Source organism: Clytia hemisphaerica, unplaced genomic scaffold, assembly GCF_902728285.1.
Source record: "Clytia hemisphaerica strain Z4C2 unplaced genomic scaffold, Clytia hemisphaerica genome assembly, whole genome shotgun sequence".
Classification (NCBI taxonomy): Eukaryota; Metazoa; Cnidaria; class Hydrozoa; order Leptothecata; family Clytiidae; genus Clytia; species Clytia hemisphaerica.
This window is the reverse complement of record NW_027103240.1, coordinates 1,059,119-1,086,436: the sequence shown is the minus strand read 5'-3', so window position 1 is coordinate 1,086,436 and position 27,318 is coordinate 1,059,119. Positions and strand designations below refer to the sequence as shown.

Here is a 27,318-nt window from a genome sequence, read left to right as displayed (position 1 = left end):
GTTGGTTTAGGTCAGCGAGATGTATTTTATTCGCAACATGAAAGTGGCACTCCCGTGCGGGGAATCGAACCCCGGCCGCCTGGGTGAAAACCAGAAATCCTAACCACTAGACCACACGGGACATGTCTTTACAAAACGATTCTTCGTCGAGTACACCAAATCGTATTTATCCTTCCTAAAGTGACGCAAAAAGTCTTTTGATTGACACAAACCTAAAGCAACTCCAAGCACGAACTTTGGAGACTCTTATGATCATAATCTGATACTTTGAGACAAGAAAACTGACGAGGCACTGCCCGGATTTGAACCGGGGATCTCCTGTTTACTAGACAGGCGCTTTAACCGCTAAGCCACAGCGCCGAATGATGTTGACGCAGGGAAATTTGAATGGCAATACTCTACGTACTTTGTTCATGTCGAAGAGTAGGTATTGGTCTGTCGATAGCCTTTTCATTTCATCTGGCAATACACCTTCTTTCTATCATCGTCTGTCTGTTGGTTTAGGTCAGCGAGATGTATTTTATTCGCAACATGAAAGTGGCACTCCCGTGCGGGGAATCGAACCCCGGCCGCCTGGGTGAAAACCAGAAATCCTAACCACTAGACCACACGGGACATGTCTTTACAAAACGATTCTTCGTCGAGTACACCAAATCGTATTTATCCTTCCTAAAGTGACGCAAAAAGTCTTTTGATTGACACAAACCTAAAGCAACTCCAAGCACGAACTTTGGAGACTCTTATGATCATAATCTGATACTTTGAGACAAGAAAACTGACGAGGCACTGCCCGGATTTGAACCGGGGATCTCCTGTTTACTAGACAGGCGCTTTAACCGCTAAGCCACAGCGCCGAATGATGTTGACGCAGGGAAATTTGAATGGCAATACTCTACGTACTTTGTTCATGTCGAAGAGTAGGTATTGGTCTGTCGATAGCCTTTTCATTTCATCTGGCAATACACCTTCTTTCTATCATCGTCTGTCTGTTGGTTTAGGTCAGCGAGATGTATTTTATTCGCAACATGAAAGTGGCACTCCCGTGCGGGGAATCGAACCCCGGCCGCCTGGGTGAAAACCAGAAATCCTAACCACTAGACCACACGGGACATGTCTTTACAAAACGATTCTTCGTCGAGTACACCAAATCGTATTTATCCTTCCTAAAGTGACGCAAAAAGTCTTTTGATTGACACAAACCTAAAGCAACTCCAAGCACGAACTTTGGAGACTCTTATGATCATAATCTGATACTTTGAGACAAGAAAACTGACGAGGCACTGCCCGGATTTGAACCGGGGATCTCCTGTTTACTAGACAGGCGCTTTAACCGCTAAGCCACAGCGCCGAATGATGTTGACGCAGGGAAATTTGAATGGCAATACTCTACGTACTTTGTTCATGTCGAAGAGTAGGTATTGGTCTGTCGATAGCCTTTTCATTTCATCTGGCAATACACCTTCTTTCTATCATCGTCTGTCTGTTGGTTTAGGTCAGCGAGATGTATTTTATTCGCAACATGAAAGTGGCACTCCCGTGCGGGGAATCGAACCCCGGCCGCCTGGGTGAAAACCAGAAATCCTAACCACTAGACCACACGGGACATGTCTTTACAAAACGATTCTTCGTCGAGTACACCAAATCGTATTTATCCTTCCTAAAGTGACGCAAAAAGTCTTTTGATTGACACAAACCTAAAGCAACTCCAAGCACGAACTTTGGAGACTCTTATGATCATAATCTGATACTTTGAGACAAGAAAACTGACGAGGCACTGCCCGGATTTGAACCGGGGATCTCCTGTTTACTAGACAGGCGCTTTAACCGCTAAGCCACAGCGCCGAATGATGTTGACGCAGGGAAATTTGAATGGCAATACTCTACGTACTTTGTTCATGTCGAAGAGTAGGTATTGGTCTGTCGATAGCCTTTTCATTTCATCTGGCAATACACCTTCTTTCTATCATCGTCTGTCTGTTGGTTTAGGTCAGCGAGATGTATTTTATTCGCAACATGAAAGTGGCACTCCCGTGCGGGGAATCGAACCCCGGCCGCCTGGGTGAAAACCAGAAATCCTAACCACTAGACCACACGGGACATGTCTTTACAAAACGATTCTTCGTCGAGTACACCAAATCGTATTTATCCTTCCTAAAGTGACGCAAAAAGTCTTTTGATTGACACAAACCTAAAGCAACTCCAAGCACGAACTTTGGAGACTCTTATGATCATAATCTGATACTTTGAGACAAGAAAACTGACGAGGCACTGCCCGGATTTGAACCGGGGATCTCCTGTTTACTAGACAGGCGCTTTAACCGCTAAGCCACAGCGCCGAATGATGTTGACGCAGGGAAATTTGAATGGCAATACTCTACGTACTTTGTTCATGTCGAAGAGTAGGTATTGGTCTGTCGATAGCCTTTTCATTTCATCTGGCAATACACCTTCTTTCTATCATCGTCTGTCTGTTGGTTTAGGTCAGCGAGATGTATTTTATTCGCAACATGAAAGTGGCACTCCCGTGCGGGGAATCGAACCCCGGCCGCCTGGGTGAAAACCAGAAATCCTAACCACTAGACCACACGGGACATGTCTTTACAAAACGATTCTTCGTCGAGTACACCAAATCGTATTTATCCTTCCTAAAGTGACGCAAAAAGTCTTTTGATTGACACAAACCTAAAGCAACTCCAAGCACGAACTTTGGAGACTCTTATGATCATAATCTGATACTTTGAGACAAGAAAACTGACGAGGCACTGCCCGGATTTGAACCGGGGATCTCCTGTTTACTAGACAGGCGCTTTAACCGCTAAGCCACAGCGCCGAATGATGTTGACGCAGGGAAATTTGAATGGCAATACTCTACGTACTTTGTTCATGTCGAAGAGTAGGTATTGGTCTGTCGATAGCCTTTTCATTTCATCTGGCAATACACCTTCTTTCTATCATCGTCTGTCTGTTGGTTTAGGTCAGCGAGATGTATTTTATTCGCAACATGAAAGTGGCACTCCCGTGCGGGGAATCGAACCCCGGCCGCCTGGGTGAAAACCAGAAATCCTAACCACTAGACCACACGGGACATGTCTTTACAAAACGATTCTTCGTCGAGTACACCAAATCGTATTTATCCTTCCTAAAGTGACGCAAAAAGTCTTTTGATTGACACAAACCTAAAGCAACTCCAAGCACGAACTTTGGAGACTCTTATGATCATAATCTGATACTTTGAGACAAGAAAACTGACGAGGCACTGCCCGGATTTGAACCGGGGATCTCCTGTTTACTAGACAGGCGCTTTAACCGCTAAGCCACAGCGCCGAATGATGTTGACGCAGGGAAATTTGAATGGCAATACTCTACGTACTTTGTTCATGTCGAAGAGTAGGTATTGGTCTGTCGATAGCCTTTTCATTTCATCTGGCAATACACCTTCTTTCTATCATCGTCTGTCTGTTGGTTTAGGTCAGCGAGATGTATTTTATTCGCAACATGAAAGTGGCACTCCCGTGCGGGGAATCGAACCCCGGCCGCCTGGGTGAAAACCAGAAATCCTAACCACTAGACCACACGGGACATGTCTTTACAAAACGATTCTTCGTCGAGTACACCAAATCGTATTTATCCTTCCTAAAGTGACGCAAAAAGTCTTTTGATTGACACAAACCTAAAGCAACTCCAAGCACGAACTTTGGAGACTCTTATGATCATAATCTGATACTTTGAGACAAGAAAACTGACGAGGCACTGCCCGGATTTGAACCGGGGATCTCCTGTTTACTAGACAGGCGCTTTAACCGCTAAGCCACAGCGCCGAATGATGTTGACGCAGGGAAATTTGAATGGCAATACTCTACGTACTTTGTTCATGTCGAAGAGTAGGTATTGGTCTGTCGATAGCCTTTTCATTTCATCTGGCAATACACCTTCTTTCTATCATCGTCTGTCTGTTGGTTTAGGTCAGCGAGATGTATTTTATTCGCAACATGAAAGTGGCACTCCCGTGCGGGGAATCGAACCCCGGCCGCCTGGGTGAAAACCAGAAATCCTAACCACTAGACCACACGGGACATGTCTTTACAAAACGATTCTTCGTCGAGTACACCAAATCGTATTTATCCTTCCTAAAGTGACGCAAAAAGTCTTTTGATTGACACAAACCTAAAGCAACTCCAAGCACGAACTTTGGAGACTCTTATGATCATAATCTGATACTTTGAGACAAGAAAACTGACGAGGCACTGCCCGGATTTGAACCGGGGATCTCCTGTTTACTAGACAGGCGCTTTAACCGCTAAGCCACAGCGCCGAATGATGTTGACGCAGGGAAATTTGAATGGCAATACTCTACGTACTTTGTTCATGTCGAAGAGTAGGTATTGGTCTGTCGATAGCCTTTTCATTTCATCTGGCAATACACCTTCTTTCTATCATCGTCTGTCTGTTGGTTTAGGTCAGCGAGATGTATTTTATTCGCAACATGAAAGTGGCACTCCCGTGCGGGGAATCGAACCCCGGCCGCCTGGGTGAAAACCAGAAATCCTAACCACTAGACCACACGGGACATGTCTTTACAAAACGATTCTTCGTCGAGTACACCAAATCGTATTTATCCTTCCTAAAGTGACGCAAAAAGTCTTTTGATTGACACAAACCTAAAGCAACTCCAAGCACGAACTTTGGAGACTCTTATGATCATAATCTGATACTTTGAGACAAGAAAACTGACGAGGCACTGCCCGGATTTGAACCGGGGATCTCCTGTTTACTAGACAGGCGCTTTAACCGCTAAGCCACAGCGCCGAATGATGTTGACGCAGGGAAATTTGAATGGCAATACTCTACGTACTTTGTTCATGTCGAAGAGTAGGTATTGGTCTGTCGATAGCCTTTTCATTTCATCTGGCAATACACCTTCTTTCTATCATCGTCTGTCTGTTGGTTTAGGTCAGCGAGATGTATTTTATTCGCAACATGAAAGTGGCACTCCCGTGCGGGGAATCGAACCCCGGCCGCCTGGGTGAAAACCAGAAATCCTAACCACTAGACCACACGGGACATGTCTTTACAAAACGATTCTTCGTCGAGTACACCAAATCGTATTTATCCTTCCTAAAGTGACGCAAAAAGTCTTTTGATTGACACAAACCTAAAGCAACTCCAAGCACGAACTTTGGAGACTCTTATGATCATAATCTGATACTTTGAGACAAGAAAACTGACGAGGCACTGCCCGGATTTGAACCGGGGATCTCCTGTTTACTAGACAGGCGCTTTAACCGCTAAGCCACAGCGCCGAATGATGTTGACGCAGGGAAATTTGAATGGCAATACTCTACGTACTTTGTTCATGTCGAAGAGTAGGTATTGGTCTGTCGATAGCCTTTTCATTCATCTGGCAATACACCTTCTTTCTATCATCGTCTGTCTGTTGGTTTAGGTCAGCGAGATGTATTTTATTCGCAACATGAAAGTGGCACTCCCGTGCGGGGAATCGAACCCCGGCCGCCTGGGTGAAAACCAGAAATCCTAACCACTAGACCACACGGGACATGTCTTTACAAAACGATTCTTCGTCGAGTACACCAAATCGTATTTATCCTTCCTAAAGTGACGCAAAAAGTCTTTTGATTGACACAAACCTAAAGCAACTCCAAGCACGAACTTTGGAGACTCTTATGATCATAATCTGATACTTTGAGACAAGAAAACTGACGAGGCACTGCCCGGATTTGAACCGGGGATCTCCTGTTTACTAGACAGGCGCTTTAACCGCTAAGCCACAGCGCCGAATGATGTTGACGCAGGGAAATTTGAATGGCAATACTCTACGTACTTTGTTCATGTCGAAGAGTAGGTATTGGTCTGTCGATAGCCTTTTCATTTCATCTGGCAATACACCTTCTTTCTATCATCGTCTGTCTGTTGGTTTAGGTCAGCGAGATGTATTTTATTCGCAACATGAAAGTGGCACTCCCGTGCGGGGAATCGAACCCCGGCCGCCTGGGTGAAAACCAGAAATCCTAACCACTAGACCACACGGGACATGTCTTTACAAAACGATTCTTCGTCGAGTACACCAAATCGTATTTATCCTTCCTAAAGTGACGCAAAAAGTCTTTTGATTGACACAAACCTAAAGCAACTCCAAGCACGAACTTTGGAGACTCTTATGATCATAATCTGATACTTTGAGACAAGAAAACTGACGAGGCACTGCCCGGATTTGAACCGGGGATCTCCTGTTTACTAGACAGGCGCTTTAACCGCTAAGCCACAGCGCCGAATGATGTTGACGCAGGGAAATTTGAATGGCAATACTCTACGTACTTTGTTCATGTCGAAGAGTAGGTATTGGTCTGTCGATAGCCTTTTCATTTCATCTGGCAATACACCTTCTTTCTATCATCGTCTGTCTGTTGGTTTAGGTCAGCGAGATGTATTTTATTCGCAACATGAAAGTGGCACTCCCGTGCGGGGAATCGAACCCCGGCCGCCTGGGTGAAAACCAGAAATCCTAACCACTAGACCACACGGGACATGTCTTTACAAAACGATTCTTCGTCGAGTACACCAAATCGTATTTATCCTTCCTAAAGTGACGCAAAAAGTCTTTTGATTGACACAAACCTAAAGCAACTCCAAGCACGAACTTTGGAGACTCTTATGATCATAATCTGATACTTTGAGACAAGAAAACTGACGAGGCACTGCCCGGATTTGAACCGGGGATCTCCTGTTTACTAGACAGGCGCTTTAACCGCTAAGCCACAGCGCCGAATGATGTTGACGCAGGGAAATTTGAATGGCAATACTCTACGTACTTTGTTCATGTCGAAGAGTAGGTATTGGTCTGTCGATAGCCTTTTCATTTCATCTGGCAATACACCTTCTTTCTATCATCGTCTGTCTGTTGGTTTAGGTCAGCGAGATGTATTTTATTCGCAACATGAAAGTGGCACTCCCGTGCGGGGAATCGAACCCCGGCCGCCTGGGTGAAAACCAGAAATCCTAACCACTAGACCACACGGGACATGTCTTTACAAAACGATTCTTCGTCGAGTACACCAAATCGTATTTATCCTTCCTAAAGTGACGCAAAAAGTCTTTTGATTGACACAAACCTAAAGCAACTCCAAGCACGAACTTTGGAGACTCTTATGATCATAATCTGATACTTTGAGACAAGAAAACTGACGAGGCACTGCCCGGATTTGAACCGGGGATCTCCTGTTTACTAGACAGGCGCTTTAACCGCTAAGCCACAGCGCCGAATGATGTTGACGCAGGGAAATTTGAATGGCAATACTCTACGTACTTTGTTCATGTCGAAGAGTAGGTATTGGTCTGTCGATAGCCTTTTCATTTCATCTGGCAATACACCTTCTTTCTATCATCGTCTGTCTGTTGGTTTAGGTCAGCGAGATGTATTTTATTCGCAACATGAAAGTGGCACTCCCGTGCGGGGAATCGAACCCCGGCCGCCTGGGTGAAAACCAGAAATCCTAACCACTAGACCACACGGGACATGTCTTTAAAACGATTCTTCGTCGAGTACACCAAATCGTATTTATCCTTCCTAAAGTGACGCAAAAAGTCTTTTGATTGACACAAACCTAAAGCAACTCCAAGCACGAACTTTGGAGACTCTTATGATCATAATCTGATACTTTGAGACAAGAAAACTGACGAGGCACTGCCCGGATTTGAACCGGGGATCTCCTGTTTACTAGACAGGCGCTTTAACCGCTAAGCCACAGCGCCGAATGATGTTGACGCAGGGAAATTTGAATGGCAATACTCTACGTACTTTGTTCATGTCGAAGAGTAGGTATTGGTCTGTCGATAGCCTTTTCATTTCATCTGGCAATACACCTTCTTTCTATCATCGTCTGTCTGTTGGTTTAGGTCAGCGAGATGTATTTTATTCGCAACATGAAAGTGGCACTCCCGTGCGGGGAATCGAACCCCGGCCGCCTGGGTGAAAACCAGAAATCCTAACCACTAGACCACACGGGACATGTCTTTACAAAACGATTCTTCGTCGAGTACACCAAATCGTATTTATCCTTCCTAAAGTGACGCAAAAAGTCTTTTGATTGACACAAACCTAAAGCAACTCCAAGCACGAACTTTGGAGACTCTTATGATCATAATCTGATACTTTGAGACAAGAAAACTGACGAGGCACTGCCCGGATTTGAACCGGGGATCTCCTGTTTACTAGACAGGCGCTTTAACCGCTAAGCCACAGCGCCGAATGATGTTGACGCAGGGAAATTTGAATGGCAATACTCTACGTACTTTGTTCATGTCGAAGAGTAGGTATTGGTCTGTCGATAGCCTTTTCATTTCATCTGGCAATACACCTTCTTTCTATCATCGTCTGTCTGTTGGTTTAGGTCAGCGAGATGTATTTTATTCGCAACATGAAAGTGGCACTCCCGTGCGGGGAATCGAACCCCGGCCGCCTGGGTGAAAACCAGAAATCCTAACCACTAGACCACACGGGACATGTCTTTACAAAACGATTCTTCGTCGAGTACACCAAATCGTATTTATCCTTCCTAAAGTGACGCAAAAAGTCTTTTGATTGACACAAACCTAAAGCAACTCCAAGCACGAACTTTGGAGACTCTTATGATCATAATCTGATACTTTGAGACAAGAAAACTGACGAGGCACTGCCCGGATTTGAACCGGGGATCTCCTGTTTACTAGACAGGCGCTTTAACCGCTAAGCCACAGCGCCGAATGATGTTGACGCAGGGAAATTTGAATGGCAATACTCTACGTACTTTGTTCATGTCGAAGAGTAGGTATTGGTCTGTCGATAGCCTTTTCATTTCATCTGGCAATACACCTTCTTTCTATCATCGTCTGTCTGTTGGTTTAGGTCAGCGAGATGTATTTTATTCGCAACATGAAAGTGGCACTCCCGTGCGGGGAATCGAACCCCGGCCGCCTGGGTGAAAACCAGAAATCCTAACCACTAGACCACACGGGACATGTCTTTACAAAACGATTCTTCGTCGAGTACACCAAATCGTATTTATCCTTCCTAAAGTGACGCAAAAAGTCTTTTGATTGACACAAACCTAAAGCAACTCCAAGCACGAACTTTGGAGACTCTTATGATCATAATCTGATACTTTGAGACAAGAAAACTGACGAGGCACTGCCCGGATTTGAACCGGGGATCTCCTGTTTACTAGACAGGCGCTTTAACCGCTAAGCCACAGCGCCGAATGATGTTGACGCAGGGAAATTTGAATGGCAATACTCTACGTACTTTGTTCATGTCGAAGAGTAGGTATTGGTCTGTCGATAGCCTTTTCATTTCATCTGGCAATACACCTTCTTTCTATCATCGTCTGTCTGTTGGTTTAGGTCAGCGAGATGTATTTTATTCGCAACATGAAAGTGGCACTCCCGTGCGGGGAATCGAACCCCGGCCGCCTGGGTGAAAACCAGAAATCCTAACCACTAGACCACACGGGACATGTCTTTACAAAACGATTCTTCGTCGAGTACACCAAATCGTATTTATCCTTCCTAAAGTGACGCAAAAAGTCTTTTGATTGACACAAACCTAAAGCAACTCCAAGCACGAACTTTGGAGACTCTTATGATCATAATCTGATACTTTGAGACAAGAAAACTGACGAGGCACTGCCCGGATTTGAACCGGGGATCTCCTGTTTACTAGACAGGCGCTTTAACCGCTAAGCCACAGCGCCGAATGATGTTGACGCAGGGAAATTTGAATGGCAATACTCTACGTACTTTGTTCATGTCGAAGAGTAGGTATTGGTCTGTCGATAGCCTTTTCATTTCATCTGGCAATACACCTTCTTTCTATCATCGTCTGTCTGTTGGTTTAGGTCAGCGAGATGTATTTTATTCGCAACATGAAAGTGGCACTCCCGTGCGGGGAATCGAACCCCGGCCGCCTGGGTGAAAACCAGAAATCCTAACCACTAGACCACACGGGACATGTCTTTACAAAACGATTCTTCGTCGAGTACACCAAATCGTATTTATCCTTCCTAAAGTGACGCAAAAAGTCTTTTGATTGACACAAACCTAAAGCAACTCCAAGCACGAACTTTGGAGACTCTTATGATCATAATCTGATACTTTGAGACAAGAAAACTGACGAGGCACTGCCCGGATTTGAACCGGGGATCTCCTGTTTACTAGACAGGCGCTTTAACCGCTAAGCCACAGCGCCGAATGATGTTGACGCAGGGAAATTTGAATGGCAATACTCTACGTACTTTGTTCATGTCGAAGAGTAGGTATTGGTCTGTCGATAGCCTTTTCATTTCATCTGGCAATACACCTTCTTTCTATCATCGTCTGTCTGTTGGTTTAGGTCAGCGAGATGTATTTTATTCGCAACATGAAAGTGGCACTCCCGTGCGGGGAATCGAACCCCGGCCGCCTGGGTGAAAACCAGAAATCCTAACCACTAGACCACACGGGACATGTCTTTACAAAACGATTCTTCGTCGAGTACACCAAATCGTATTTATCCTTCCTAAAGTGACGCAAAAAGTCTTTTGATTGACACAAACCTAAAGCAACTCCAAGCACGAACTTTGGAGACTCTTATGATCATAATCTGATACTTTGAGACAAGAAAACTGACGAGGCACTGCCCGGATTTGAACCGGGGATCTCCTGTTTACTAGACAGGCGCTTTAACCGCTAAGCCACAGCGCCGAATGATGTTGACGCAGGGAAATTTGAATGGCAATACTCTACGTACTTTGTTCATGTCGAAGAGTAGGTATTGGTCTGTCGATAGCCTTTTCATTTCATCTGGCAATACACCTTCTTTCTATCATCGTCTGTCTGTTGGTTTAGGTCAGCGAGATGTATTTTATTCGCAACATGAAAGTGGCACTCCCGTGCGGGGAATCGAACCCCGGCCGCCTGGGTGAAAACCAGAAATCCTAACCACTAGACCACACGGGACATGTCTTTACAAAACGATTCTTCGTCGAGTACACCAAATCGTATTTATCCTTCCTAAAGTGACGCAAAAAGTCTTTTGATTGACACAAACCTAAAGCAACTCCAAGCACGAACTTTGGAGACTCTTATGATCATAATCTGATACTTTGAGACAAGAAAACTGACGAGGCACTGCCCGGATTTGAACCGGGGATCTCCTGTTTACTAGACAGGCGCTTTAACCGCTAAGCCACAGCGCCGAATGATGTTGACGCAGGGAAATTTGAATGGCAATACTCTACGTACTTTGTTCATGTCGAAGAGTAGGTATTGGTCTGTCGATAGCCTTTTCATTTCATTCATCTGGCAATACACCTTCTTTCTATCATCGTCTGTCTGTTGGTTTAGGTCAGCGAGATGTATTTTATTCGCAACATGAAAGTGGCACTCCCGTGCGGGGAATCGAACCCCGGCCGCCTGGGTGAAAACCAGAAATCCTAACCACTAGACCACACGGGACATGTCTTTACAAAACGATTCTTCGTCGAGTACACCAAATCGTATTTATCCTTCCTAAAGTGACGCAAAAAGTCTTTTGATTGACACAAACCTAAAGCAACTCCAAGCACGAACTTTGGAGACTCTTATGATCATAATCTGATACTTTGAGACAAGAAAACTGACGAGGCACTGCCCGGATTTGAACCGGGGATCTCCTGTTTACTAGACAGGCGCTTTAAACCGCTAAGCCACAGCGCCGAATGATGTTGACGCAGGGAAATTTGAATGGCAATACTCTACGTACTTTGTTCATGTCGAAGAGTAGGTATTGGTCTGTCGATAGCCTTTTCATTTCATCTGGCAATACACCTTCTTTCTATCATCGTCTGTCTGTTGGTTTAGGTCAGCGAGATGTATTTTATTCGCAACATGAAAGTGGCACTCCCGTGCGGGGAATCGAACCCCGGCCGCCTGGGTGAAAACCAGAAATCCTAACCACTAGACCACACGGGACATGTCTTTACAAAACGATTCTTCGTCGAGTACACCAAATCGTATTTATCCTTCCTAAAGTGACGCAAAAAGTCTTTTGATTGACACAAACCTAAAGCAACTCCAAGCACGAACTTTGGAGACTCTTATGATCATAATCTGATACTTTGAGACAAGAAAACTGACGAGGCACTGCCCGGATTTGAACCGGGGATCTCCTGTTTACTAGACAGGCGCTTTAACCGCTAAGCCACAGCGCCGAATGATGTTGACGCAGGGAAATTTGAATGGCAATACTCTACGTACTTTGTTCATGTCGAAGAGTAGGTATTGGTCTGTCGATAGCCTTTTCATTTCATCTGGCAATACACCTTCTTTCTATCATCGTCTGTCTGTTGGTTTAGGTCAGCGAGATGTATTTTATTCGCAACATGAAAGTGGCACTCCCGTGCGGGGAATCGAACCCCGGCCGCCTGGGTGAAAACCAGAAATCCTAACCACTAGACCACACGGGACATGTCTTTACAAAACGATTCTTCGTCGAGTACACCAAATCGTATTTATCCTTCCTAAAGTGACGCAAAAAGTCTTTTGATTGACACAAACCTAAAGCAACTCCAAGCACGAACTTTGGAGACTCTTATGATCATAATCTGATACTTTGAGACAAGAAAACTGACGAGGCACTGCCCGGATTTGAACCGGGGATCTCCTGTTTACTAGACAGGCGCTTTAACCGCTAAGCCACAGCGCCGAATGATGTTGACGCAGGGAAATTTGAATGGCAATACTCTACGTACTTTGTTCATGTCGAAGAGTAGGTATTGGTCTGTCGATAGCCTTTTCATTTCATCTGGCAATACACCTTCTTTCTATCATCGTCTGTCTGTTGGTTTAGGTCAGCGAGATGTATTTTATTCGCAACATGAAAGTGGCACTCCCGTGCGGGGAATCGAACCCCGGCCGCCTGGGTGAAAACCAGAAATCCTAACCACTAGACCACACGGGACATGTCTTTACAAAACGATTCTTCGTCGAGTACACCAAATCGTATTTATCCTTCCTAAAGTGACGCAAAAAGTCTTTTGATTGACACAAACCTAAAGCAACTCCAAGCACGAACTTTGGAGACTCTTATGATCATAATCTGATACTTTGAGACAAGAAAACTGACGAGGCACTGCCCGGATTTGAACCGGGGATCTCCTGTTTACTAGACAGGCGCTTTAAACCGCTAAGCCACAGCGCCGAATGATGTTGACGCAGGGAAATTTGAATGGCAATACTCTACGTACTTTGTTCATGTCGAAGAGTAGGTATTGGTCTGTCGATAGCCTTTTCACTTCATCTGGCAATACACCTTCTTTCTATCATCGTCTGTCTGTTGGTTTAGGCCAGCGAGATGTATTTTATTCGCAACATGAAAGTGGCACTCCCGTGCGGGGAATCGAACCCCGGCCGCCTGGGTGAAAACCAGAAATCCTAACCACTAGACCACACGGGACATGTCTTTACAAAACGATTCTTCGTCGAGTACACCAAATCGTATTTATCCTTCCTAAAGTGACGCAAAAAGTCTTTTGATTGACACAAACCTAAAGCAACTCCAAGCACGAACTTTGGAGACTCTTATGATCATAATCTGATACTTTGAGACAAGAAAACTGACGAGGCACTGCCCGGATTTGAACCGGGGATCTCCTGTTTACTAGACAGGCGCTTTAACCGCTAAGCCACAGCGCCGAATGATGTTGACGCAGGGAAATTTGAATGGCAATACTCTACGTACTTTGTTCATGTCGAAGAGTAGGTATTGGTCTGTCGATAGCCTTTTCACTTCATCTGGCAATACACCTTCTTTCTATCATCGTCTGTCTGTTGGTTTAGGCCAGCGAGATGTATTTTATTCGCAACATGAAAGTGGCACTCCCGTGCGGGGAATCGAACCCCGGCCGCCTGGGTGAAAACCAGAAATCCTAACCACTAGACCACACGGGACATGTCTTTACGAAACGATTCTTCGTCGAGTACACCAAATCGTATTTATCCTTCCTAAAGTGACGCAAAAAGTCTTTTGATTGACACAAACCTAAAGCAACTCCAAGGACGAACTTTGGACACTCTTATGATCATAATCTGATACTTTGAGACAAGAAAACTGACGAGGCACTGCCCGGATTTGAACCTTCGAGCTTCTGCTTGGCAAGACAGGCTGCTTCAACCACTAAGCCATCATCAAACCGAATGATGTTGACGCAGCTAAATTTGAATGGCAAGAATGGAGTACTTTGTTCATGTCGAAGAGTAGGTATGAATCTGTGGCTAGCCTTTTCGAACTCGTCTGTCTATAGACCTTCTTTCTATCATCGTCTGTCTCTTGGGGCATTGAATTGAATAATTTAGCACCTTGCACAACAAGCGTGCTATCATGTAGTTTTGAACTATGGGTGCGAACACACATCCTTCCCAATCTTGGGAGTTCCTTGAATTGAAATTTATTGTTGATGTTTGGAACCAGATTTTCAGCTATTTTCCATGTATACAGGATCCGATATCTCTCCCTTCTTCTTTGAAGTGAGTAAAGTTTTAGCTTTTTCAGACAATCCCAATAGTTTTTTGGAGTGCCAGTTATTCTTTTGAGAAATGATTTTTGGATTTCTTCTAATCTTTGGGTAGAACTGACAGCACTTGGACTCCATAGGACTGAGCAATATTCAATGACTGGAATAACCAATGATTTGTAAAGAGTAATCATTAGTTGGGGTAAACGCGAAGAGAAAGTCCGCAGAATCCAGGAAATCAAGTTTTTTGCTTTCTCAATGACTGAATTTATTTGATGTGTAAAGACAGCATCATCTGACATTAGTACTCCCAGGTCCTTCACAAATTTCTTCCTTTCGATATTTTCTCCTGAAGGGGATTTGTAGTGAGTTTGGTTTTTTATTTCTTCATCTGGACCATAGCGTAGAAGTTCAAACTTTGTGTCATTTAGTTTCATGTTGTTTTCTTCAGTCCAGTCATAGACTTTTTCTAGTTCTTTTTGAAGAATTTCAACATCCTTTGTGTTTTTGATTGATTTGGTGGCACGTGTATCATCAGCAAATGATTTCAATATACAGTACAGTACTTTTTCATCAATGTCACCAATCAATATTAGAAATATAAGAGGTCCCAATACACTGCCTTGAGGGACTCCTGAAATTACTTTCTGGGCTTTGGACTTGACACCATTTACTATTACTGTTTGATATCTTTCAGTAAGGAATGATTCAATCCATCTGTGGATTGGTCCGGATATACCCAATTGCTTTAATTTCCCAAGTACAACTGCATGATCGACTTTGTCGAAAGCCTTTGAGAAATCAAGGTAAACAACATCTGCATTCAAACCCTCATCTAATATGTCAAGAATGAGGTCGTGTTGCTCGAGAAGCTGACTAAGGCAGGATCTCCCACTTCTGAAACCATGTTGGTTTGGATTGAAAAGGTCATTGTTGTTCATGTGATTTACAATATGATTTCTCAATATTTTCTCGAAAATTTTTATCACATGCGAGGTGAGTGCAACAGGTCTGTAGTTGGCAGCCAGAGATCTGCTTCCTCCTTTGTGAATTGGTGTTATGGTGCATTTTTTCAGTTCAGTTGGAACAAGACCTATTTCTAGGCTTTTCTTCCAGAGTAAACACAGTGGAACGGATAACTCATCTTTGCATTTTTTGAGAAACATAGCTGGAAATCCATCAGGTCCTGCAGAAGATGATGGAGACAGCTCATTTATTGCTTTAACGATGGAGTCTTCTGTTATGTTAATCTCATCAATCTTGACGTTTGTTTTGTCTTGGTTAGGTTGTGGTTGTGGTTGCTTTGGTTTACTGAACACTTTAGCATATTGGTCGGCTAAGAGATCAGCCATTTCTTTGCTTCTTTGTGTAAGTTCTTCATTGCAATTCAATAGGGGTCCGATATTAGACCGAATTTTCGATTTCTTTTTTGCATAGGTAAAGAAATATTTTGAATTCTTTTTAATTGAGTCAATCACTTTGCTTTCCACGTGACGCTTTGACTCATTAAAAGATTTTTGAAGTTTTTTCTCAATTTGTAAAAGTTCATCTTTTATCTTGTCTTTCTTGGATTTGGAGTTGGTGTGTAAAAGTTTTTTTGTAATTTTTCTTCTTCTTTTTGTAAGAGAGTGACGGTATCTCTCAGCTTTTGATTTCGTTTTTGATGTGGTCTTGGCCTTCACGGGAACTCTGCTTTCGCATATTCTGTAGCATATGTTGTTGAAGGTTTCCAAAATAACATCTGGGTCTTCAGTATCGAACTCACTTGGCCAGTTGACATATTTGAGATCATCTTTAATAGTTTCCCAATCAATGTCATCAGCAAAATAATTCAGTGTGTTGAATTTTGTGCGTGGCTCTTGTTGATCGTCGTCCAGAAAGGAGTTTTGAACTTTCAGAGTTGTTGATACTAGTACAATTTCGTGATGTGATGTGCTTTGCAATACAGGTACTGTTGTGTAGCTGTGTATTATTTGTTCGTTGTTAGTGAAAACAAGGTCTAATGTATTTCCGTCCTTGTGTGTTGGCAAATCGATATATTGTGACATGAAGAATTCGTTGCAAAACTGATTCAAAGAGTTTAGAATAAGACGGTCGTTGATAGTACATCCTGATTTTGGAAGGCCCTCAGGCCAAGTTGCTTTTGGAAGGTTGAAATCACCTCCAAAAATGATATTTGGTACGGTTTCTAACTTTGAAAGTGCATTTTTTACACCATTGATAGGAATGATAAAATCATTTGCGGTTGAAGGATTACCATTTGCTTTGTCGTCAGGTTGTCGGTAGACTACCAGGATAGCCAGATTTTCGATGCTTGAGTATAGGCAAAGAAGTTGTACACTGGGCGAGGAGTGAGAATAGATTTTTTCGCATGAAGCTGCAATATCATCCCTGACATAAAAACAAACTCCACCAGTAAATCTGCCTCTAGATTTCTTCTTTCTTGTTGAATCACATCGGAAGGGAGTGAAACCTTCTACTTTAAGTTCTGCGTCTTTATGGTTATATAACCAAGTTTCTGACAATCCAACAAAAAGTTGGTTTTCATTACAAACATTATCTTTAATAAAGGGAACTTTGCTGGGTACTGTTTGTGGACAAAGCCCTTGTATGTTAAAAAATGCAAAGCTATTCACTACTGGAATGTTTGCATTGGGTTGAATGGTAGTTGAGGGATTTGGAATGGTGGTCTGAGCGGTAGTCCTTGTGGGGGTATCAGATGAGTCTGTTGTGGAGGTATTTGGTGAGTCTGTTGTGGAGGTATTTGGTGAGTCTGTTGTTGAGGTAATTGATGAGTCTGTTGTAGGTTTTGTACTTGAAATTGAATGTCTTGGATTTTCTGTCCCAGTGTTTCCAGAATTTCTTCCTTCAACAGACGAATCATATCTAAAAAATGACCAGGCTCTTGTTTGTTATTGTTTGATTGTTTGTTATTGTGCGCTACACTACTTTTCACAGTTGGAGGTTGTCTTTTTGTTCCTTTTACATGAGCAAAACGACAGGATTCTGAAAAGCATTCTCCTTTCCGAAGGGAATCTAAACACATTTTTGGATGAAAGTCCTTGCATTTAGTTCCAAGGTTACATCCTCTTGGTTGCCTTGTTCCATGTTGTGTGAACTTGCGACACATTTTAGGGTGAGTGTAGTTGCATTCCTTTCCTTTTAGGCCATGCTTGCATGTTCCACTTTTGTAAAATTTGCAGATTTGGGATTTCTTTTCATTATCTTTGATTTCGCCTCTTCTTGTTTTGTTGGTTTCGTCATCTTCACTTTGTTTACCAGCAGAGAAATTATAATCAGATGACTGGTCAATGTCGACAACATCAACATCAGTTGTTGAATCGGTTGTGACTGTAAGGGTTGTATCCTGAGCTTCAGTATTTATTGGATGATGGTTGTTCTGAGTTTGGGATGTACTTTTTGTACGTTTTTTACGCTTACTATTCCCTTCTTCATCACTTGGAATGGTAGTAACTTTACAGGGATCGCAAATGTAAAACATTCCTGGTAGATTTAGAGGGTTGACCAAGGTTTTGAAGACATCCGCATCTACAGGTTGGTTGAAATCATTTGTAGCAATTGATGCAAGATTTAACCAACAAGGTTTGTGGACCCCTTGGCCACAAATGGCACATTCGAGAATCGGACAGTCATGAAGGCTGATACGATACCTTCTTTTGCAAACTGAACAATTGTCTGGAAGAAGGTTTTGGATTTTACAGGTTATCAGGTGTGATAACGCCTTCTTTGTTTTATCCTCGAAATGCTGTATTTTTAAAAATTCTGCAGTCTCTTTCAGCAATTCAACCTTCTCTTTGTATATGTCCTTTTCAATCTGTGCTACACTTTTGCCAAATTGATACTTTCGCACACAAGATTTCACTGCTTTAGATGAAGTATTCAGACATAATTCAGCAATTAAGTCTTCTATTTCTGACTGATTTTCTTCAACTTGAGATAGCTTTTCTGTTTCGCTAACACTTTCAGGGGTGTTCTCCGTCATGGTGCGAGTGCAGGAGAACCAAAACAGTAAAGTAATAAGAAAAAGGTACTTCCTTTCAATGAAAGATTGAAGTGTCTTGAGAAGTGAAACAATCGATAAAATAAAGGATCGGTACCTGCTCAGCTACACATGGGAACCCAGGTGTTCTCTTGTCATGTGTAGCTGATCCTAGGTCAAATGCTGTGAATATCAATCCTTCTTTGTCAGAATGAGAAGATGTGACAAACTTTCCACAGTGACAAAAACCAACCAGTTTCCCAACAAGTTCCGTTACGGCCACTTGAAACAAGCGGGTAGCACTGGTATTTTAAAACACAAGGTTTCACGGATTTTACAGTGTTCACCGTTTTTGTCTTCTTTATCTTGTCATTTTATTTTTCTCATTTGTTTGTATCTAAAAATACGGCTCCACCAGGTTCCCCATGGTTTTGCCTTGAACTCAAATTTGGAGCAATTGATGTTTCTTTTTAATGGTGGGTTTTTTGTCAAAATATCTGGAAATTCTCTGATATTTTCAGGTAAAAAATCTGGAAAACATGGCTTTTTAGACAAGAAGTCTATAATTTTGAACTTGAAAAACCTGTAGCAACCCTGCTTAACAATTCCGTAGTTTTGGGACCATTTTCAGCCTCAAGCTCTTTATATTAACCAGACAGCTTGGGAAAAACCTTTTGTTTCCATTTCAAGAAGTCACATGCTTTTTTTGAGCAACAAAAACAATCAAAGAGAAAAGCCTTTTTTTACGGCTTGCCTTAAGTGGGAAAAATTGATTGTTCCCCAATCTTGGCGATTTGCCTAAACTTAAAATTAAGTTAGCAGGTTTCCTGAGCTTTTCTATGGTATATATATGAAGACTCCCCAGATTGGCAAACATGAAGAAATAGAAGAAAAACTAAATATTCCCCCCTGGAAAGATTGCTTTTATTGAATTTAATCAGAAACACTTGTGAAAGGGCCAAATATTTGTTATCCAATCACTGCAATATCAATTGTTTTATTTTGTTACTTACTTTTGCTTTTGTTACTTTTGGTTACTTTTGTATTTCGAGCATATCTAGCTCTGGCTAGAATCTTTTGATCCACACCACAACCTTTAAAGTGAGTTTGAGTCTGCTCTCAATCCTTTCAATCAACCAAAATTCATTCAAAACTAGAGTTGAACAAACTGAATCAAGTCTTAGAACTTTTTTAGTTGTGATAAAACTTTTCTGTACATAACGTTCAATATAGGCATCATCATTATGTTACAAAGACTTTAGGCCTGCCTAATACAATGAGTTTTTTATCTAGTCTAGTTTATCAACTAGTTTTATGAATTTGATACATTTTGCCAATTTAGTTCAAGAAACTTAATTTACTTTGTGTTAGAATGAGAAAAACTTGTTTTCATTTTCAGGAGTCTAAAGTGTGGTACATAATATAAGTGATTAATAAGAGGAATGTTCTTTGAATAAAAACATCCACAGATTTTGTTTAGCATCCGTTGTATGCAGTATCCTATGCATATAACTTCTTGCATTTTTACTGATTGCCAATTTAGGGGGGGGGTGGGTCCCCCTTTTTCAGAAAAATCAGGATTTTCAAGTTCGTATCGATACAAATTTAGGGGGGTGGGTCCCCACTTTTACAGAAGATCAGGATTTTCATGTTGGTAACAATACCAATTTAGGGGGGTGGGTCCCCCTTTTTTAGAAAATTGGGGTTTTCAAGTTGGTATTGATACCAATTTAGGGGGTGGTGGTGTCTACTACTTTCAAATCTCGAAAAGTCAGGTTTTTGGGCCCTGGGTTGGTATCCTGGACCCTGACCCCCCCTGTGCACTTTGGCATTGCATTGAGCAGCTTTGCACCTTGTATTACTAAAAGGTGTTGCCGCATAATTTTGAATTATTTGACCAATGTACTTGGTAACACGCTTCCGTCCCAGATGCGGGGGGTCTTTAGCTTTGAAGCCATCATTGATCTTTGATACTATGAATATAGAGTATAAGGAGGCGCAACCAAAACTTTCTACTTTGGGACTTTAACTTCCCCACAATCAATTAGAAAAATGGGACAACACCACTTTTCAAGGAAAGTAAAGAAGAAAAATTTCTTGATGTCCTTCGTGACTCCTTTCTCCACCAGAGTGTGGGTGAACCAACTAAGATGCTGCGGGACATCCATCCATCTTTAGTTGATCTCATTCTAACAGATGAAGCTAACCAAGAATACAATGGAGCAAAAGACACCCTTTTAAGAAACTGAGTTAACAGATTGATTAGACAAGCTCAAAGAAACTACAAACAAAGAATTTGTGATAACGCGAAGACCAAACTGAAAATCTTCTGGTTACATGTGCGAAACAAGATGAAATCTTCTAATACAGTTCCGTTGCTGCTTGAACCACCAAATGACAAAGCATTGTTAAAGCGTGAAGATCACGAAAAAGCCAATATCCTGCAACGGCAGTTCTGCAGTGTATTCACAAAAAAGTGGTCGGTGATCCTCCTGCATTTGAAAAGAGAACTGACCCATTCATCACAGAAATATTCACATCTCTGAGGAGATGGTACAAAATCAATTGAAGGAGCTCAACCATAATACATCTTTTAGTCCAGATGAAATACACCCTAGGATACTAGCGGAATTATCTGACTACCTGTCTCTACCCTTGGCTGTAATCATGACCAAATCCTTAGTTGAAGGCTCATTACCACAAGATTGGAAGGTGGCACATGCCTATCTACAAAAATGAGGGAGCTCAGAATTTGGCAGTCAATTGTCAACCTGTTAGTTTGACATCGTTAGTGTGCAAATTAATGGAATGAATACTGAGGAAAAACACCTTTCTGATCATAATCTTTTATCAAACAAACAATATGGTTTCATTAACAACTGTTCAACCATGACACAGCTTATTTATTTCCTGGATAAACGGTATGAGATCTCTGAAGGAAACGTTGTTGATAGTATCTACTTCGATTTTGCTAAGGCCTTCGACATAGTATCTCACCGTCGCCTATGCTAGAAATTATCAGCATATGGCATCAACGGTTCAATCTTAAACTGGATAACATCATTTCTAACAGGTCGAACCCAATCAGTAAAAGTGAACCAGTCCTTCTTGACTACTGACCCTGTAGTGAGTGGTATTTTCCACAGGGTAATGTACTGGGACCAATACTGCCCGTGCTATATCAATGATCTTCCTAAACAGGAACTGATGTTTGTTGATGATACCAAAATATTCAAAGAAGTCAACTATATCGCAGACTTGAATGGTTGAAAGACTGGTTATTATTCTTTCCTGTAAAGTGTCACGTTCTGACGCTAGGGATGTTTGGTAACATCAAACATGCTCACCAATATTCCTTTGATGGACGCTAACAGACGATATCGGCTTAACGTGAAAACTCAGATTTGATCCCAGAATATTGCCCACAATACTTTGCGCGGAAAAAATTTCACCGTGAACTTTTCCGCGCAAAGTATTGTGGGCAATATTCGGGGATCAAATCTGAGTTTTCACGTTAAGCCGATATCGTCTATTGGAACACATCTTTGAAGAAAAAGATCTTGGAATTGGAATCCTCGTTGACTCAGAGCTTACATTTGTAGACTCATTGCAAAGCAAGTCAAAAAAAGCAAACTCTTGCCATAATCAATCCAAGTACATTCAAAACATTGTATTGTACGTTTGTTACACCTCATCTGGAGTATGCGTCGCTCAGTCAGTATGGTATCATTTTCTACGTAAACATGTAAATCTGATCGAAGGAGTACACAGACAGGTAACAAGACTTGTTCAAAAATGTTGTAATATGTCTTATGAAGAACAATTGCGTGAACTAGATCTTCCTACACACGAGTTTAGACACTTTTGTGACATAGTTCAACTTTACAAGCACATCAACTATTACAATAAAGATACCAAGATAGTCCTTTGAGTGCGACCAAACAGAAGGCACAACTTTGAAATGAGTCCAAACTTTGGAAGCGATGGATTCCGTGGTGTACAAACGAATTCTTTCTTTACCAAACTATACCAACCTGGAATAAACTGCCAAAAGATGTAGCTGAGGCAAACACAGTCAAACCCAGTCAAACTCTTCAAAGAGAGGCTCAGCACTGCATGGAGTAAACCCCCGAAAAGATTCAACATAAGACAATTGTAAAATGCAAACAATCACGACCAGTTCCAGAGGCCCTCGTGTGCTTAGAACTTTGTTATGTTATAACAATAATAACAATATAATAATTTTAATAATAAAAAAGGGACAATCGTTGGACATTAGGACTCCCAAATGTCAAACAATCAAAATCTTTTTCTTCAATTTTATCTCCTGATAGTGAAGTGTTGGTCTCCTTTTTTATTTCTTTTTTCAAACCATAACGTAACAATTCAAATTTGGTGTCATTCAATGTCATGTTGTTAAGATTGACCATTCAGGGTTCGAATTAATAGGGGAGGGACTATGACATAAATTTTTTATGGACCATATACAAAAGTTGCTAAATATCCTAAAAACAGGTAAGAAAGTGAAACTTTTGATGGGGGACCCTTTTGATGGACCCCGGACCCCACTTTTGCGGGGCCCATAACGCAAACCCGCTTACAAAATAGGCTTGTAGCAACTTTTTCAAAACATAGGCATGTGACATACCAAATTGTCAGAAATTTTATGTAGATTCCAAATAACATCACAACTAGGGGTCAAAAATCAAGCTATAAAAAGTAATGGCTATTTTTTGACAGTTTTTGTTACGAAAAATAATGTAAAATCATAAAATTTCATCATAAAGAACACGTATACTTTGAGCTTGAAAATATATTTACATACAATACATTAAAAATATCACTAAATGTACTATTATAATGGTGAAACTGGTGAATAATAAAATCATTTATTGTTTAAAAATGTTCAATTTTCTTGTTATATTGTCTGCAAGCTGTTAACGGTGCACTGGTAAGCAACCTTTTCCACTATTTTAATAATTTGGAAATATATTTTAGATATATACTTTGTATTTTGAATGTCTGCTTCCTCTGGGAATATCCATTGGCTGCCAGCTTTGTCCTTTCTTGAGAAATAAGAAACTTTCAAGCAATCATTTTCAACTGAATCTATCACCTATGAATGAAAATGGAACAGTTAGCATGGTTCTAAACTAAACTGGAAAAAGGATGAACAAATATTACATTGCAACCAGGGGCCCCTGTTGCATCCCAACTGACCCTGACCTAAATACCATGTATATTCTGTGCTATCCTCCTTTAGCCATGCAGCTGCTACATGCATTCCAGGAGTGTATTCGTTTTTCTCAGGATATGACTCACGTTCAGTATCTTTAGATTGTCCTTCAATAGCAGCTGCCTGATCTTCAGGCTGATCAATCTGTGTAATGAACCAAATTCTGTCTCTGAAAATATGATCAAGTTTTTTTTGATTATCCATGGCAGAGTAAACAAGCTTAGTCCAGTACACTCCTGACTTTCTTACTTTCTTTAATCATGATTTTCAGAATAGATATGGATATTCTTTCTCTTACCTTCTAGGGCACACAAAATGCCATGGATATGCTTTTTGCTTCCTTCGCTCCTTCAAAGTATATTTCTAAGCCATCCTGATAATCATCTGAGCTAAGCTTCTTTCCATTTTTCTTTAATCTGAACATTGCCTTGTTATCACGAAATCCTGAACAAGCCTTGGCATATGTAACTTCTCTATACATACGATCAACCAGAAGAATTTAGGAAATACAAGGCACAATCTATAGCAATTGAGTCCATCAAAGTAAATTGGAATGAGAAGATGAGAAAGCTCAAGGAAAAAGATTACAAAGAAAAGGATTAACTGAATGCCAAGATTGAAGAGAAACGGTTGAAAGATTTACATTTTTTAAAAAGTCAAGATATTCCTGGACCATTCACATGCAAAGAAGATGTCATCAAATTCATGTAATCGTTTGAAGAATGTAAAGAGAAGGTTGATCGTATATATAGAGAAGTTAAATATGCCAAGGCTTGTTCAGGATTTGGTGGTAACAAGGCAATGATTTTCTTTGGTTTACCGGGCAAAAGTTGGATATACATTAAGGTTCAATGAATGCTAAAATCTTTCTCCTTGAAAGACAGTGTTCAAAGTTCTTCCATCTCAGACGGATTTTCGTCTCACAGAAGTTTAAAAAAGCTAATTTTGAATTTTGTCTCAAGTTATGTAAAAACCAGCCAAATTTAAAGAATCTCGCCAAGGTTGGCCAAGGTTCTGTCTGACAGGATAAATCTCTGCTTTGACCACTGGAAAGAGAAATTCACCCTAAGTACAAACAAACTCAAACATCAGATCAATTTTCAAGGATAAAAAACAGTAATTCTGAGAAAACGTATTTACAACCCATGCTTAGAGATTTAAAGAGTTTGAATAAAATATTCGACAATGTTAAGCCCCCTCCCTCCTTTTAGGGATTTTCAGAAAATCTCTAGGTTGGCTGTGATTGAAATTTGGTGCACTTGTTCCTCGTAGAAGGGGAAATTTCTAAAACTTTTTGAAGCTCTACAATATCTCGATTGATTGGCACAGTCTATGTTATTTTGATTCCCCTACCCGCCCTTAGCTTTCCAAAAATGTATAACATTAACAAGTGCTTTGACTAAAAAAGCTGCACAACCTCAAAAAATCAAAAAAAATTCCCCCTGTGTTTTTTTTTTGATTTTGATTTTGATTGGGCCTGGGCCCAACAAAGGGGTTGGGGCTGGAGAAAAAAACGAAAGTTAACAAACGGGGGAGAGGGGGTTCTCGTTATAGGGCTCGTTGTAATTGCTCGCTATATTCTCGTTGTAAAAGTTTAGCAATCTAGATATATTTAGGGGGCAATTATGTATGGCGCGCCAAATTACTTTTTATTATCAACTTTTTTTTTCGACACCAACTTTTTGTTTTCGACACCAACTTTTGCTTTTTTGACATCAATTTTTTTTTTCTGATACCAACTTTTCGTTTTTTGCGACCAACTTCATGTTTTTTCATATACCATCATTTCTCCGACACCAACTTTTTTTTTCTGACACCAACTTTTTTTCCGATACCAACTTTTTTCCGATACCAATTTTTTTTCAAGACCCGGATACGAAACTTCTTTTTTACGAAGTCAACCTTTTTGGTTATTGTCTCGTCCACCCAACCTGATTAATATAATGTGTGTCTGGGGCTAACAAGAAATTGCCCGCCATGTGAAACTTTTCCAGATGGAATTGAAAAAATAAAAAGCTGAAACACCAGCACGAATACTGACTAGGACGTAGTCTGGAAGTTTGTTTTGGTTTAACTTGAAGTCATTCCTTATAGTTAAGTACTTTGTGTTTTACTTCAAATTTGGTTTGTGAACTTTCTGTTTTTTCTTCTGTTGTTTTTTCCTATCGCTAGATTTCACAAAATGTAGTCCTCCAAAACAAAAAAATTACTAGATACAATCCGTCCTCGAGTGACTTAGGACAAGTCTCAAAAAACCTAACAGTTTACCCTAAGTTTTCGCTACCAATAGCAGCCAGATTCAGAGATCCACTTAGGGCTCTAAAGTACCTCTATACCTAATGGTTTCAGGGCCTGGTTTTTACGTAATTAAATATTAACCTAAAAATGAATTATTAGAGAAATTGTAATCATGACGTCATAATTTGATCGAATTTGGTGACGTCATGAATCGTATAATCGCTATAATATAAAAAATACATGTCAAATCTATCCCAAATTTGAACCAAAGATGCATCTAACTGAAATGTAACTTTTTGAAGAAAAAAATTTTGGATGACGTCAGCAAAAAATTGCATTTTTCGATTTTTTGCATTTTTTGCTGACGTCATCAAAATCTTCAAAAAAATTTTCATTGAAAAGTTCGGCACCATTAATAAGATGCGTCTTTGGTCCAAATTTCACAAAGATTTGACATGTACTTATAGAGTTAGAGCTAATTTACGATTTATGACGTCATAATTTGATGAGTCGTCATGATTGCGGTGCGTTCGTTCTATGCACGTTTGGGAAAATAAGTAGCTGGGAAATAAGTAGCTTCAATTTCTCTTGCCTGAGAAGGGTTAAAGATTCGCCTCTAGCCCTTCGGGCTTGAAACTCAATGGCCACAGGAGCGAAGGAAGCAAAAAGCATATCCATGGCCCAATCGCACCGCCTTTTTAGAGCAGAATGGATGATCGGCAATGATGAAGTAAAGCCTGAAGCAGCCGAAGGGCTAGCTAGATGGCGTGCTTTTGCTGAAAGTAGCAGAAATATTTTTACCGATGTTCACTTTTTTTTGCTTGGATTTGGAAGAGCTTAAAGCACTCCATCCAACCCTTAGGGCTTTACAGAAATCTGGAGTAATCAACGTTAGCAGGTAATCGAGACAAGAGTTAGTATCGGAAAATAAAAGTTGGTAGGAAGGAATAAAAATGGTATCGAAAAAACAAGTTGGTGTCGAAAAAAAAAGTTGGTGTCGAAAAAAAAGTTGGTGTCGAAAAAAAAGTTGGTAATAAAAAGTAATTCGGCGCGCCATAATTATGTCCCTATTTCTTTCTTTCTGCTGAAAAAAAAAGAAATTCCAATCCAACAAGTATTTCAAACACATTTTTATGTCTTATTTTTAGTGAACAATGAATTGATCTCTTCAATTGGTAAAGGTTTATGTGTGTTGATTGGTATTTCAAGAGATGACAAACCAAAGGATGTAGAATACATGTAAAGTTTTTTGAAATTACAATATTTGCAATTATTTCCTATATTTTATTACCCAACGCAAATTTCTGACTGCAGATTTGTTTGAT

The 27,318-nt window shown here is 41.0% G+C and overlaps 57 non-coding genes across 57 annotated transcripts; all 57 read right to left on the bottom strand.

Annotated features, from left to right (window-relative positions):
- Positions 1–49: 49 nt before the first annotated feature.
- Positions 50–121, bottom strand: Trnae-uuc (transfer RNA glutamic acid (anticodon UUC)). The gene has a single exon. It is a non-coding gene; the product is annotated as a tRNA-Glu (tRNA).
- A 166-nt stretch (positions 122–287) lies between these two features.
- On the bottom strand, positions 288–360 carry Trnat-agu (transfer RNA threonine (anticodon AGU)). Its single transcript has one exon. It is a non-coding gene; the product is annotated as a tRNA-Thr (tRNA).
- A 183-nt stretch (positions 361–543) lies between these two features.
- Trnae-uuc (transfer RNA glutamic acid (anticodon UUC)) lies at positions 544–615 on the bottom strand. Its single transcript has one exon. It is a non-coding gene; the product is annotated as a tRNA-Glu (tRNA).
- Positions 616–781: 166 nt separating this feature from the next.
- Trnat-agu (transfer RNA threonine (anticodon AGU)) lies at positions 782–854 on the bottom strand. Its single transcript has one exon. It is a non-coding gene; the product is annotated as a tRNA-Thr (tRNA).
- Positions 855–1,037: 183 nt separating this feature from the next.
- On the bottom strand, positions 1,038–1,109 carry Trnae-uuc (transfer RNA glutamic acid (anticodon UUC)). Its single transcript has one exon. It is a non-coding gene; the product is annotated as a tRNA-Glu (tRNA).
- A 166-nt stretch (positions 1,110–1,275) lies between these two features.
- Trnat-agu (transfer RNA threonine (anticodon AGU)) lies at positions 1,276–1,348 on the bottom strand. Its single transcript has one exon. It is a non-coding gene; the product is annotated as a tRNA-Thr (tRNA).
- A 183-nt stretch (positions 1,349–1,531) lies between these two features.
- On the bottom strand, positions 1,532–1,603 carry Trnae-uuc (transfer RNA glutamic acid (anticodon UUC)). Its single transcript has one exon. It is a non-coding gene; the product is annotated as a tRNA-Glu (tRNA).
- A 166-nt stretch (positions 1,604–1,769) lies between these two features.
- Positions 1,770–1,842, bottom strand: Trnat-agu (transfer RNA threonine (anticodon AGU)). Its single transcript has one exon. It is a non-coding gene; the product is annotated as a tRNA-Thr (tRNA).
- Positions 1,843–2,025: 183 nt separating this feature from the next.
- On the bottom strand, positions 2,026–2,097 carry Trnae-uuc (transfer RNA glutamic acid (anticodon UUC)). Its single transcript has one exon. It is a non-coding gene; the product is annotated as a tRNA-Glu (tRNA).
- A 166-nt stretch (positions 2,098–2,263) lies between these two features.
- Positions 2,264–2,336, bottom strand: Trnat-agu (transfer RNA threonine (anticodon AGU)). The gene has a single exon. It is a non-coding gene; the product is annotated as a tRNA-Thr (tRNA).
- Positions 2,337–2,519: 183 nt separating this feature from the next.
- Trnae-uuc (transfer RNA glutamic acid (anticodon UUC)) lies at positions 2,520–2,591 on the bottom strand. Its single transcript has one exon. It is a non-coding gene; the product is annotated as a tRNA-Glu (tRNA).
- A 166-nt stretch (positions 2,592–2,757) lies between these two features.
- Trnat-agu (transfer RNA threonine (anticodon AGU)) lies at positions 2,758–2,830 on the bottom strand. The gene has a single exon. It is a non-coding gene; the product is annotated as a tRNA-Thr (tRNA).
- Positions 2,831–3,013: 183 nt separating this feature from the next.
- On the bottom strand, positions 3,014–3,085 carry Trnae-uuc (transfer RNA glutamic acid (anticodon UUC)). Its single transcript has one exon. It is a non-coding gene; the product is annotated as a tRNA-Glu (tRNA).
- A 166-nt stretch (positions 3,086–3,251) lies between these two features.
- Trnat-agu (transfer RNA threonine (anticodon AGU)) lies at positions 3,252–3,324 on the bottom strand. The gene has a single exon. It is a non-coding gene; the product is annotated as a tRNA-Thr (tRNA).
- Positions 3,325–3,507: 183 nt separating this feature from the next.
- Positions 3,508–3,579, bottom strand: Trnae-uuc (transfer RNA glutamic acid (anticodon UUC)). Its single transcript has one exon. It is a non-coding gene; the product is annotated as a tRNA-Glu (tRNA).
- Positions 3,580–3,745: 166 nt separating this feature from the next.
- Positions 3,746–3,818, bottom strand: Trnat-agu (transfer RNA threonine (anticodon AGU)). Its single transcript has one exon. It is a non-coding gene; the product is annotated as a tRNA-Thr (tRNA).
- Positions 3,819–4,001: 183 nt separating this feature from the next.
- On the bottom strand, positions 4,002–4,073 carry Trnae-uuc (transfer RNA glutamic acid (anticodon UUC)). The gene has a single exon. It is a non-coding gene; the product is annotated as a tRNA-Glu (tRNA).
- Positions 4,074–4,239: 166 nt separating this feature from the next.
- On the bottom strand, positions 4,240–4,312 carry Trnat-agu (transfer RNA threonine (anticodon AGU)). Its single transcript has one exon. It is a non-coding gene; the product is annotated as a tRNA-Thr (tRNA).
- A 183-nt stretch (positions 4,313–4,495) lies between these two features.
- On the bottom strand, positions 4,496–4,567 carry Trnae-uuc (transfer RNA glutamic acid (anticodon UUC)). Its single transcript has one exon. It is a non-coding gene; the product is annotated as a tRNA-Glu (tRNA).
- Positions 4,568–4,733: 166 nt separating this feature from the next.
- Trnat-agu (transfer RNA threonine (anticodon AGU)) lies at positions 4,734–4,806 on the bottom strand. The gene has a single exon. It is a non-coding gene; the product is annotated as a tRNA-Thr (tRNA).
- Positions 4,807–4,989: 183 nt separating this feature from the next.
- Trnae-uuc (transfer RNA glutamic acid (anticodon UUC)) lies at positions 4,990–5,061 on the bottom strand. The gene has a single exon. It is a non-coding gene; the product is annotated as a tRNA-Glu (tRNA).
- Positions 5,062–5,227: 166 nt separating this feature from the next.
- Positions 5,228–5,300, bottom strand: Trnat-agu (transfer RNA threonine (anticodon AGU)). The gene has a single exon. It is a non-coding gene; the product is annotated as a tRNA-Thr (tRNA).
- A 182-nt stretch (positions 5,301–5,482) lies between these two features.
- Positions 5,483–5,554, bottom strand: Trnae-uuc (transfer RNA glutamic acid (anticodon UUC)). Its single transcript has one exon. It is a non-coding gene; the product is annotated as a tRNA-Glu (tRNA).
- Positions 5,555–5,720: 166 nt separating this feature from the next.
- On the bottom strand, positions 5,721–5,793 carry Trnat-agu (transfer RNA threonine (anticodon AGU)). The gene has a single exon. It is a non-coding gene; the product is annotated as a tRNA-Thr (tRNA).
- A 183-nt stretch (positions 5,794–5,976) lies between these two features.
- Trnae-uuc (transfer RNA glutamic acid (anticodon UUC)) lies at positions 5,977–6,048 on the bottom strand. Its single transcript has one exon. It is a non-coding gene; the product is annotated as a tRNA-Glu (tRNA).
- A 166-nt stretch (positions 6,049–6,214) lies between these two features.
- Trnat-agu (transfer RNA threonine (anticodon AGU)) lies at positions 6,215–6,287 on the bottom strand. Its single transcript has one exon. It is a non-coding gene; the product is annotated as a tRNA-Thr (tRNA).
- Positions 6,288–6,470: 183 nt separating this feature from the next.
- Positions 6,471–6,542, bottom strand: Trnae-uuc (transfer RNA glutamic acid (anticodon UUC)). The gene has a single exon. It is a non-coding gene; the product is annotated as a tRNA-Glu (tRNA).
- A 166-nt stretch (positions 6,543–6,708) lies between these two features.
- Positions 6,709–6,781, bottom strand: Trnat-agu (transfer RNA threonine (anticodon AGU)). Its single transcript has one exon. It is a non-coding gene; the product is annotated as a tRNA-Thr (tRNA).
- Positions 6,782–6,964: 183 nt separating this feature from the next.
- Trnae-uuc (transfer RNA glutamic acid (anticodon UUC)) lies at positions 6,965–7,036 on the bottom strand. Its single transcript has one exon. It is a non-coding gene; the product is annotated as a tRNA-Glu (tRNA).
- Positions 7,037–7,202: 166 nt separating this feature from the next.
- On the bottom strand, positions 7,203–7,275 carry Trnat-agu (transfer RNA threonine (anticodon AGU)). Its single transcript has one exon. It is a non-coding gene; the product is annotated as a tRNA-Thr (tRNA).
- Positions 7,276–7,458: 183 nt separating this feature from the next.
- On the bottom strand, positions 7,459–7,530 carry Trnae-uuc (transfer RNA glutamic acid (anticodon UUC)). The gene has a single exon. It is a non-coding gene; the product is annotated as a tRNA-Glu (tRNA).
- Positions 7,531–7,694: 164 nt separating this feature from the next.
- Positions 7,695–7,767, bottom strand: Trnat-agu (transfer RNA threonine (anticodon AGU)). The gene has a single exon. It is a non-coding gene; the product is annotated as a tRNA-Thr (tRNA).
- A 183-nt stretch (positions 7,768–7,950) lies between these two features.
- Trnae-uuc (transfer RNA glutamic acid (anticodon UUC)) lies at positions 7,951–8,022 on the bottom strand. The gene has a single exon. It is a non-coding gene; the product is annotated as a tRNA-Glu (tRNA).
- A 166-nt stretch (positions 8,023–8,188) lies between these two features.
- Trnat-agu (transfer RNA threonine (anticodon AGU)) lies at positions 8,189–8,261 on the bottom strand. Its single transcript has one exon. It is a non-coding gene; the product is annotated as a tRNA-Thr (tRNA).
- Positions 8,262–8,444: 183 nt separating this feature from the next.
- On the bottom strand, positions 8,445–8,516 carry Trnae-uuc (transfer RNA glutamic acid (anticodon UUC)). Its single transcript has one exon. It is a non-coding gene; the product is annotated as a tRNA-Glu (tRNA).
- Positions 8,517–8,682: 166 nt separating this feature from the next.
- Positions 8,683–8,755, bottom strand: Trnat-agu (transfer RNA threonine (anticodon AGU)). The gene has a single exon. It is a non-coding gene; the product is annotated as a tRNA-Thr (tRNA).
- Positions 8,756–8,938: 183 nt separating this feature from the next.
- Trnae-uuc (transfer RNA glutamic acid (anticodon UUC)) lies at positions 8,939–9,010 on the bottom strand. The gene has a single exon. It is a non-coding gene; the product is annotated as a tRNA-Glu (tRNA).
- Positions 9,011–9,176: 166 nt separating this feature from the next.
- Trnat-agu (transfer RNA threonine (anticodon AGU)) lies at positions 9,177–9,249 on the bottom strand. Its single transcript has one exon. It is a non-coding gene; the product is annotated as a tRNA-Thr (tRNA).
- A 183-nt stretch (positions 9,250–9,432) lies between these two features.
- On the bottom strand, positions 9,433–9,504 carry Trnae-uuc (transfer RNA glutamic acid (anticodon UUC)). The gene has a single exon. It is a non-coding gene; the product is annotated as a tRNA-Glu (tRNA).
- Positions 9,505–9,670: 166 nt separating this feature from the next.
- Trnat-agu (transfer RNA threonine (anticodon AGU)) lies at positions 9,671–9,743 on the bottom strand. The gene has a single exon. It is a non-coding gene; the product is annotated as a tRNA-Thr (tRNA).
- Positions 9,744–9,926: 183 nt separating this feature from the next.
- On the bottom strand, positions 9,927–9,998 carry Trnae-uuc (transfer RNA glutamic acid (anticodon UUC)). The gene has a single exon. It is a non-coding gene; the product is annotated as a tRNA-Glu (tRNA).
- A 166-nt stretch (positions 9,999–10,164) lies between these two features.
- Positions 10,165–10,237, bottom strand: Trnat-agu (transfer RNA threonine (anticodon AGU)). Its single transcript has one exon. It is a non-coding gene; the product is annotated as a tRNA-Thr (tRNA).
- A 183-nt stretch (positions 10,238–10,420) lies between these two features.
- Positions 10,421–10,492, bottom strand: Trnae-uuc (transfer RNA glutamic acid (anticodon UUC)). The gene has a single exon. It is a non-coding gene; the product is annotated as a tRNA-Glu (tRNA).
- Positions 10,493–10,658: 166 nt separating this feature from the next.
- Positions 10,659–10,731, bottom strand: Trnat-agu (transfer RNA threonine (anticodon AGU)). Its single transcript has one exon. It is a non-coding gene; the product is annotated as a tRNA-Thr (tRNA).
- A 183-nt stretch (positions 10,732–10,914) lies between these two features.
- Trnae-uuc (transfer RNA glutamic acid (anticodon UUC)) lies at positions 10,915–10,986 on the bottom strand. The gene has a single exon. It is a non-coding gene; the product is annotated as a tRNA-Glu (tRNA).
- A 166-nt stretch (positions 10,987–11,152) lies between these two features.
- On the bottom strand, positions 11,153–11,225 carry Trnat-agu (transfer RNA threonine (anticodon AGU)). The gene has a single exon. It is a non-coding gene; the product is annotated as a tRNA-Thr (tRNA).
- Positions 11,226–11,412: 187 nt separating this feature from the next.
- On the bottom strand, positions 11,413–11,484 carry Trnae-uuc (transfer RNA glutamic acid (anticodon UUC)). Its single transcript has one exon. It is a non-coding gene; the product is annotated as a tRNA-Glu (tRNA).
- Positions 11,485–11,650: 166 nt separating this feature from the next.
- Trnat-agu (transfer RNA threonine (anticodon AGU)) lies at positions 11,651–11,724 on the bottom strand. The gene has a single exon. It is a non-coding gene; the product is annotated as a tRNA-Thr (tRNA).
- Positions 11,725–11,907: 183 nt separating this feature from the next.
- On the bottom strand, positions 11,908–11,979 carry Trnae-uuc (transfer RNA glutamic acid (anticodon UUC)). Its single transcript has one exon. It is a non-coding gene; the product is annotated as a tRNA-Glu (tRNA).
- A 166-nt stretch (positions 11,980–12,145) lies between these two features.
- On the bottom strand, positions 12,146–12,218 carry Trnat-agu (transfer RNA threonine (anticodon AGU)). Its single transcript has one exon. It is a non-coding gene; the product is annotated as a tRNA-Thr (tRNA).
- A 183-nt stretch (positions 12,219–12,401) lies between these two features.
- Positions 12,402–12,473, bottom strand: Trnae-uuc (transfer RNA glutamic acid (anticodon UUC)). Its single transcript has one exon. It is a non-coding gene; the product is annotated as a tRNA-Glu (tRNA).
- A 166-nt stretch (positions 12,474–12,639) lies between these two features.
- Trnat-agu (transfer RNA threonine (anticodon AGU)) lies at positions 12,640–12,712 on the bottom strand. The gene has a single exon. It is a non-coding gene; the product is annotated as a tRNA-Thr (tRNA).
- Positions 12,713–12,895: 183 nt separating this feature from the next.
- Trnae-uuc (transfer RNA glutamic acid (anticodon UUC)) lies at positions 12,896–12,967 on the bottom strand. The gene has a single exon. It is a non-coding gene; the product is annotated as a tRNA-Glu (tRNA).
- A 166-nt stretch (positions 12,968–13,133) lies between these two features.
- Positions 13,134–13,207, bottom strand: Trnat-agu (transfer RNA threonine (anticodon AGU)). The gene has a single exon. It is a non-coding gene; the product is annotated as a tRNA-Thr (tRNA).
- A 183-nt stretch (positions 13,208–13,390) lies between these two features.
- Positions 13,391–13,462, bottom strand: Trnae-uuc (transfer RNA glutamic acid (anticodon UUC)). The gene has a single exon. It is a non-coding gene; the product is annotated as a tRNA-Glu (tRNA).
- Positions 13,463–13,628: 166 nt separating this feature from the next.
- Trnat-agu (transfer RNA threonine (anticodon AGU)) lies at positions 13,629–13,701 on the bottom strand. The gene has a single exon. It is a non-coding gene; the product is annotated as a tRNA-Thr (tRNA).
- Positions 13,702–13,884: 183 nt separating this feature from the next.
- On the bottom strand, positions 13,885–13,956 carry Trnae-uuc (transfer RNA glutamic acid (anticodon UUC)). Its single transcript has one exon. It is a non-coding gene; the product is annotated as a tRNA-Glu (tRNA).
- Between the last annotated feature and the right edge of the window lie 13,362 nt (positions 13,957–27,318).